The sequence below is a fragment of the Nycticebus coucang genome, unplaced genomic scaffold, assembly GCF_027406575.1.
Source record: "Nycticebus coucang isolate mNycCou1 unplaced genomic scaffold, mNycCou1.pri scaffold_53, whole genome shotgun sequence".
Taxonomy (NCBI): Eukaryota; Metazoa; Chordata; class Mammalia; order Primates; family Lorisidae; genus Nycticebus; species Nycticebus coucang.
The window spans coordinates 1,108,793-1,117,410 of NW_026515583.1; the positions used below are offsets into that span (position 1 = coordinate 1,108,793).

Below are 8,618 nucleotides of genomic sequence, written 5' to 3' on the forward strand. Positions count from 1 at the left end.
TGTCTCTTTTTTTCCCCTCAATGTTACTATGTGATGACTATGAGAAATTCTAATTTATCAACTTTTTCTTTTGTGGTTATCGCTTCCTGTGTCCTGTCTAGCATACCATCACATGACTCAAGGCAAATCCTTTTTTTAATGAGAGCCTAATTATTGAAAAGTAGCTGTTTTTCATTATCATAAAATCATGAAAACCTTTGGGTGATTGGAAAGCAGACACAGAATTTAATATACGATGTTTTGTAAAGTTCCTTTTTAAACATTGCTTCCCTGTTTTTAAAAATCAGGATGCTGGGTGGTGCCTGTGGCTCAGTGAGTGGGGTGCTGGCCCCAGATACGGAGGGTGGTGAGTTCAAACCCAGCCCCGGCCAAACTGCAACAACAACAACAAAAATCAGGATGCTTTTCGTCAGGTAGCATCATTTTCACACTTAATAAGTTTTTCATTCCACATGTGTAAGTGTCTGACTTTATGAAAGCGCCACTTTATGAAAGGCCAAAATTACTTCAGACCCTGGATGACACTGTGATAAGCCAAAAGGGCTTTGGGGCACTCCCTTCTCACCAGAGGCACATGCCAGAAACCAAACAGATGGTAAACAAGGCAGAAATGACCCTCGGCATTCTCATTAGAGCAGTTGGGGAAATTTTAATGGGCCCCTGTTTGCCTTGTGCTATATCTAATACCCTTTGAACTACCACTTTTTTTTCTCTTGTTACAAGTCAACAACCACTATGTATATTTTAATAAGGATTATCAAACACAATTTGCCCAGAAGATGTACTAGTCAAGTTTAAATAATCACTGAATTCTGGGATAATTGAAAAGAAACACTTTTTCTTGCCAGTGCATAATTACTAATTAACAGGAAGATAAAGTATCAGTGTAGCAGTCATATCTTGAAGAATCTGTCAACAGTTACTTAACTGATGAGTTGTTGCCAAGTTGATGTTAGTCAAGACAGTTTACAGATGAAGTTCTTCCGTCAAATAAATAAATAAGCAAACAAACACACTACATGAAGATTACATTGTGGAGCCAGAGCAGAGCATGGGTGGGGTGAGCCTGTGTGATTTTTGGCATTGCAGGGCTTACGACAGTGGGTCAGGCCATTACATTAAAGACACAGTTTCTGTCACTGTAGGTACTGAACACATCAGCTGCTTTTTGCTCCTGTGCTGCTTACACACCAAATTTGAGGCTTCATTAATTTGCTTTTCTCTTGATCCCAATAATTTCATGGGCTTTCTCAGCCTGACATTTTTCTTCCCAGCTTCCCAAGTAGCTGGGACTATAGGCACCCCTCACAATGCCTGGATATATTTTTGTAGTAGTTGTCATCATTGTTTACAGGCCCAGGCCGGGTTTGAACTCACCAGCCCTGGTACTTGTGGCTGGCACCCAAACCACTGAGCTATGGATGCTGAGCCTCTAACTTAAATTTTTACAGAATGGCGTGGTCCCAGAAATTTAAAAAATTAAAATCTTAAATTACCTTGTAAATAATCAAAACACATACTAATATAAGAGTTGTTTTAAGATTTTTATTTTTGATTATTATGGGTCCATAACAGTTGTAAATCTTTGTAGGGTAGGAAAAGTGTCTCTCCCTGAGATGGACATGTTGGCATTTCCCCCCCAGGGCTTTGGCAGGAAACAAATCCCTAGGCAAAAGAAAGGGTGCTGGTCAGTGTCAGTGGGGAGGGCAGGTTTTTGTTGTTGTTTTTGAGACAGAGTCTCACTGTGTCTTCCAGGCCACAGTGCAGTGGCATCATCATAGCTCATAGCAACCTCAAACTCCTGAGCTCAAGCAATCCTCCTGTCTCAGCCTCCTGAGTAGCTCAAACTACAGTGCCCACCCCAAAGCTCAGCTAACTTTTTTAATTTTTAGTAGAGGCGGGATCTTTCACTTGCTCGGGATGTTCTCAAACTTCTGAATTCAAGGGCTTCTCCTGCCTTGGCCCATAGAATGCCGGGATTATAGGCGAGAGCCACTGTGATTTGCCAGGCCTATGTTTACAGCGTGTTGCAGAGAAAACTTATGACAGCACGTTGAGATGTGGCCATAGAAGTGGCAGCTTGAGGTGAAAGACTATAGTTGTAAGTCTTCATCAGATTATAACATAGAAAAAAAGTTTTTAAACTATATTTAAAAATTAAAAGTATACTATAAAAGCATATTATGGTGCTCACTTCGGCAGCACATATACTAAAATTGGAATGATACAGAGAAGAATAGCATGGCCCCTGCGCAAGGATGACACGCAAATTCGTGAAGCGTTCCATATTTAAAAAAAAAAAAAAGCATATTATGAAGTCTATGTTAAAATAAGAAATACTGTAAAAGTATATTTTAAAATAAAAATTATGCTATCAAGTGTATTATAAATTATATTTTAAATGATTGAATTAGATGTTATGCTCTCTGTAATTGCTCTTTCAAATGTATGAAATATATTATGAATCATAAGCTACAACATATTACAGATGTGTTAGCCCTATAGAATTGTTTAGCTAAAGACTCAGACCTGAGCAGAACTGGTTGTGGTCTTCAAAAATGTTACCTAAATTCCCTAATACTTACGTGGTGTGGTGGGAACTGGATGAAATGATAGAGGAAAACCTACCAAGGTATAACATGTTCTCAGTAAATGTTTTTCATCTGCCTTGCACCCTTTGAGTTTGTTCGGAAGTAAGTCGGTACTATCATATATATGTGCAAAATTTCAAAGGCTTCAAACAATAGGACTTGTTTTCTCACTTGTATATCTAGGGTCACCTCATGTTCTGCAGGGCTTAATTCTCTACGTGTATATAGTGAGCTTGACGACGTGTATCTAAAGGGCATTTGTGTTCCCCATAGTAGGGTGCTGTGGCATGAATCCCAAAGATATCTCCTATCATTTAGTGGACACAGCATGCCACAGTCGCAATGAAAAGAAATAACAGTCTCCCTGCACTAGAAAGAAAATTATTTTTAAAAAGTTCTGAGTGCCTACCCTCGATGAATCCCCAACAATTAAAACAAGGGCCTGAGCACCTAGACAGATTTAAAGCAGGAGTAGCTGCAGTGTCAATGGTGGAGACATAAAGGATGTAGGAGAGGAAAACCAGAGGCAGGCTGTAAACAACCACGGAGGCTCCGTGGGAAGGGCCCGAATGAAGGAAGTCAAGGAAACATAAAAGAGAGGAGGATGTGAACAAAAGGTCACTGGCCAGGAGGAGAATTGAACTGGGGGTAACTATGTGGCCGGAACCCAGAGACATCCTCACTCGCAGTGCCAGCTAAGTCAGTTTTGGAAAGGTCATGCTTTTACCTGGCACAAATTCTGTGTTGTGTCTACCTGCTTGGATGAGGCCGGGAAAATGTTTCTAGAGTCTAGTCTTTTAAACAAGGATGTTAGGGTTGGTGCTGCTTATTCTCTCCTACGAGGAAGTATTTGGGTCTTTGTAGCTAACTACAGAAAACTGAACTCATTCGGCGGTCCTTCCTGGTCTTTAGAGTGTCATCCCCTGTTGTTGCCTCAGTGTCTCTGCCCTCCTCCCCCACCTCCATAATGTGTCTCTGTCAAGTGGAAGGAATGAGATAATCCTGGAAAGGATGTAGAATCTTTTGAAGGAACCTGTGACACCGTCTAAGCTGGTTCTATCAAGAGTGATTGAAATGTGAAGGGTGCCCTTCAGTTTCCTATGCCAGGCCTACTAAATCCTCAGGACTCTAAAAAGTATAAAATTTCATAAAGCTTTTCGCACTTTCTATGAGTTGTGGACTTTAGCTCATAAGTTGCATATTAAGTGGTTGGTAATATTCTCAAAGAGAAATAAGTGTTCTGGCCTTCAGTCCTCTGCTATTAACACTCTCGGTGGTAGCATTGGCCATCATCTTGCTACCAGCATTCCCAAAGAGCGCAAGAGCTGCCAGCAAAGCTCATCACCTCCAAAAAGTGTGACATCAGAAAAGCAAGAGTGTTTTACTTAAATGACAGGAAGTATAGATTGTTTTCACATTCTAAACCAGCCTGGGATCTCAGTGCTTGGAATAGTTAAAAGATAATGTAAACTGTGTCTCTGCTCTGGATGCTATCAGCTTTGATAAGCATAAGTTTGTATAATTGGCTGTTTGGGCCTCTGTGTATTCTCTCTTGTCAGAAGCAGAACTGGATGACAAAAGATCAGAACAAGGAGCTGTAACTCATTAGTCCTCAGCATGCTGAGGTCTTAGGTTGGGGGCAGTGGCCAGCAGGCCAAGTGAGGATGTTGGGATGCTCCTGGGATCCAGGACCAGAGAGCCAGACTGATAAGGAAGGGTCAGTCGGAGTCATGCAGAGATGTGCTACTAGTGGTCAGAGCCTGGGAGCAGGGCTGGGGGAGGGCAGAGTCATGCAGTTAGTGCTTTACACAGAGCCTCCTGGAGTGGGGCTGGCATCCGGCTCATGCTGGCTCACCAGGTCTTGTGCTTTGGTGCAGAACTGTGTCTGCCAGGATCACCAAGCTGGGGTACCATGTGGCTTCGCCTATGGGAGATAACTTTCTGCTTTCTACAAAGGCCAACAGTAGGCTAGTAGTCACTCTGCCAGGGGGTCTTCTTTACCACACTTTGAGGCTGTATCTGTAGCAAGATGCTAAATAGATGGTCTTTAAAAAACTTGTTAAATGATTAGGCGGGATTAGGAAATGGCAGATGTTGTTTTAAGCATAATAACATCAGGGAAACATAAGCACTAATGCAGTTTCTGATTCCACTTTTGGGATTTTCTATGGCTTTTGGTGGCCATTCTCAAGCCCCATCTGAGAGAAGAGGCTAATGAAGACATCTGGTGAGGTGGAGAGAGCAAAGCAATTTCTGTGATTCCCCTCCGGGTCTCTCCATACCTTCACCCCATAAATATTTATTTGAGTCCAGGTTCTCGGGTTATATAATCTTTTCTTAAAAGAGCAAGTATAGAAGAGCTCAGATCCAGCTGTCATTTTGGGAGCCACAAGACTTTATATAGGGGGAAGAAAGTTTGAGATTCGGGACCACAACAGAAGAAGAGCTCAGAACTCTTCTTGAGTCCTGGGGTATCTGAAGCAGTAGAAAACCTCTGTGGGGCAGGATAAGGCAATGAAAATGCCAGCAATTTGAGGGGAGTAAATGTTTTTTCACTAACTTTTGGCAGGAAAGAAGCACAGTGTATCCATGTTAGAGTTTTCCTCTGAACCATCTGGACTAGTTCCTATTACTTTGCCATTTTATGGCTATGAGTAATGAGAGATGAGCACATTCTCCCCAGAACTCCTCTGAAAATGTCAAATGCTAAGGCAAGGAAATGGAAGAACTTTCCCAATTCTGGTGCTTCTTCATTAAATCCAGCCATTCTTCTTGCTTCCCACCAGTGACACCCATGAACATACCAAAACAATTTAATTAGAGCAAAAGCAGAGTCCCTCCTCTCCATGGGATAATTCTCGAGTGCCCTTCTTGTCTAGACTATATTGTTCTCATGTCTAACCACAGAAACCTCTTACTCATGTAACATCTAGCTCTCGGTTCTCCGTCCCTTCCTCCCATCCCATCTGTCACAGCCAGAGTAGACCACAAAGCATGGTCATGCTACACCATTAATTTTTCTTTTTTTTTTTTTTTGCATTTTCTTTTGCCATTTTATTATTATTATTTTTATTAGTATTAAATCATAGCTGTGTACATTAATGCGATCATGGGGCACCATGCACTGGTTTTATAAACAGTTCGACACATTTTCATCACACTGGTTAACATAGGATTCCTGGCATTTTCTTAGTTATTGTGTTAAGACAATCATATTCTGCATTCACCATTCATTTTTCTTTTGCTTTTCAGCATTTTGGATGTCCCTTACATAATTTTCCTTTCAGTTGCCAGTATTTGAGTTAGCACCTTATTTCCTCTCTCTTGCAAATCTTTTTGGTTTGGTCTTGTTTACTGTACCAGGAACAGACATCTTCACTCTGTATACCATTTAGGCAACTTTCCTCTGGTCACCTTGACTCACTTAAGACCCACTGCAGGGTATTCAACTAATTCTAACTTCTGTGTAACTTAATTGGCCAACACCACGATTGGTGTAATTTATGAGGCCGTCTGGAGTGCCAAATACTGAATTTGGAAGAGGAGGTGGTTTCCACATTCCCCCAAACTCCCTTTCAGCAACTGCCTTTTGTCAAGGTGGGCATGCTTTGTCTTTGGAAATTAAATTGGCAAAATTGACCCAAGGATGGGAACAAGCAGAGATTTTGGAGTAAGTATTCTGTAATTTAATAAAGATCCCTCAGTAGTAATCTGGATATAAAAACATTTGTGTGAAGTGGAAAATCACCTTGCACTGGTTCTCACCTTGGCCTTGTTATTGTTTTGCCTTTATTTGTATGTTGTCCTACGACATGTGTTCATTTGTTCCTATTCTTAATTTCCTCTTGTCCACTGTAAATCACCACTAGATTGCTAGTAAATGAATTCAAGGGTGGAAGCTTTCTAAAAATACATACTTTGTGGCACCTGCTGTGAAGGCAGAATCATTTTTGATATGGAATTATTATTGGTGATAAGATACATTCTTACAATGACTGAAAAATAGGACATTTTAGTAGGGATAGATAAGGTTAGGTGACCTTAATTGTTAACTCAATTGTTAGTTTGCAAACAGCTATTCTTATCTCGTAGCTGTTTCCTAGATAAGATTATAACATTATGGGATTTACTTAATTAGAATGAATTTTTTTTTCTGTTCTTAATATCAAGATGACTTTCATGTTCTCACAAAGCAAATAACTCACTGTTGCTTAAAATCAAGATGTGCATTAATGTGTACATGAAAGATAATCCCTTGATTGAAAAAAGGGTAATTGGGGTTAGCTTCAGCTGGTACAGAATCATGAAATAGCTTTGATAGATTTAGCATATGGATAAATTCTTTCTCCAAACTTCCCATGATGAAGACTATCTTTCAGTTGGATCCTTTAAAGAATTTGACGCATAAAGAAAAAAATCTTATCAGGCGTAAAATGTTTGTCCATTTCCTCTTGATATAAATAATGAATTCCCTATCCTATTAACAAAGGTTGAACTGATGTATACAAAAGAGATGGGGTTCCAGCTTGGGTTTTGTCCCCTTTTCTTTTGCCTATTTATTTCATGTTGGCTTTCAGGCTAACAAAAACAAATTCAGATTGCTTCCTCACTAGAGTCATCATCTGTCATCTATTCTTATGACACTTCTCATTAATAAGATTTGTCAAATAATAGGTTCTAATGTTTAGTCACTTCATGGATATCATTTTTAAAACTGATTTCCTTTCACTGTTACAAATAATATTTATTTTGGGAAAGAGTAATGACAATTGAAATAATTACCATTTTCTTTAACCTATTTGCCCTGAAATTAAATGTTTCATCTACAAAAAGGCTTCATTAGACATATCAGGACTTGGAAATGTAACTAAAAGACTCTCAATACAGCATTATCATCATAAGACATTTGACTAATACAGAAATGGGGTAATGTGAGTCCAAGCTAGCACGAGGGAAGAAGGAGTTTAAAGGAAAGGACGAATCACCAAAAAAAATTTACCAAGGCAGGGCAGTGCCTGTGGCTCAAAGGAGTAGGGCACTGGCCCCATATACTGGAGGTGGCGGGTTCAAACCCAGCCCTGGCCCAAAAAAGAAAAAAATTACCAAGGCAAATTGGTCTAAATTAATAATAAGGTGGAATATATTTGTAGGGAGAAGAAGGCAGAAATCAAAGCTGACTGAGATTTCAAGAATGAACAATGATCGTAACATAGCCAAAAAGATGAAATAGGACCCTGGTATAAAGGTTTGTAAAAAGTTTAGGTTTGGCAGAAGAGAGAGGGACATACTTCAATGGAAATATGTAGTAGGAAATAGAAGTGAGACTGTAGTGATAAGAGCAGATCAGAGCTAGAACTTTAGGTCGGTAAGTCCCTCCAGAGACATGAATTTACTTAGCATTCATTCTTCTCCTTATCTCTCCCTTTTCCCCATTTTGTTGGCTTCCACGTTCAAAGAAACATTTAATTAAATTAAAGGGAAAAGACTAACTTTAGACCACTTTGACTGATGGACTGGCTCATTAGTTGACTGGTTGGTTGGGTGGTTAGTTGACTAATCATTCATGGGGGCTTCATAAACCAGAGAATTGTTGTTTTCAATACAGTATTCAACGCAACATGAGTCTGCCTTTGAAGAACTTAAAATCTAGTGAGTTTGGGGTGTTTTGTCTATCTATTGCTGCCTAACAAACATCCCAAAACTTGGCCACTTAAAACAATAACAATTCTTTATTTCCTCATGATTCTATAATTTTGCCGGGGCTCTATAGGGAAGCCTGTCTCTATTTATGAAACCTCAGCTGAGGGTAGAATATTAAAGATGACTTTTTCAGCCCCTGTTGAGACAGCTTGAGAAGAAGGTGATGCTTGAGCTGAGTTTTGAAGGCTAAATACAGAGAAAATGTGGAGGGAGGAGAGAGAACCTAAGAAAAAGACGTGTCTTCTGGAAGGCTGAGAAGCAGGATACAATGGGTGCATGCAGGGATTTGGAAGTAGGTCGATGGCATAAAAGGACTGGGAGAGAGGG

The 8,618-nt window shown here is 40.0% G+C and overlaps 1 non-coding gene across 1 annotated transcript; it reads left to right on the forward strand.

The window, feature by feature from the left end:
• Positions 1-2,186: 2,186 nt before the first annotated feature.
• LOC128579429 (U6 spliceosomal RNA) lies at positions 2,187-2,293 on the forward strand. The gene has a single exon (XR_008378146.1). It is a non-coding gene; the product is annotated as a U6 spliceosomal RNA (small nuclear RNA).
• The last annotated feature ends 6,325 nt before the right edge of the window (positions 2,294-8,618 follow it).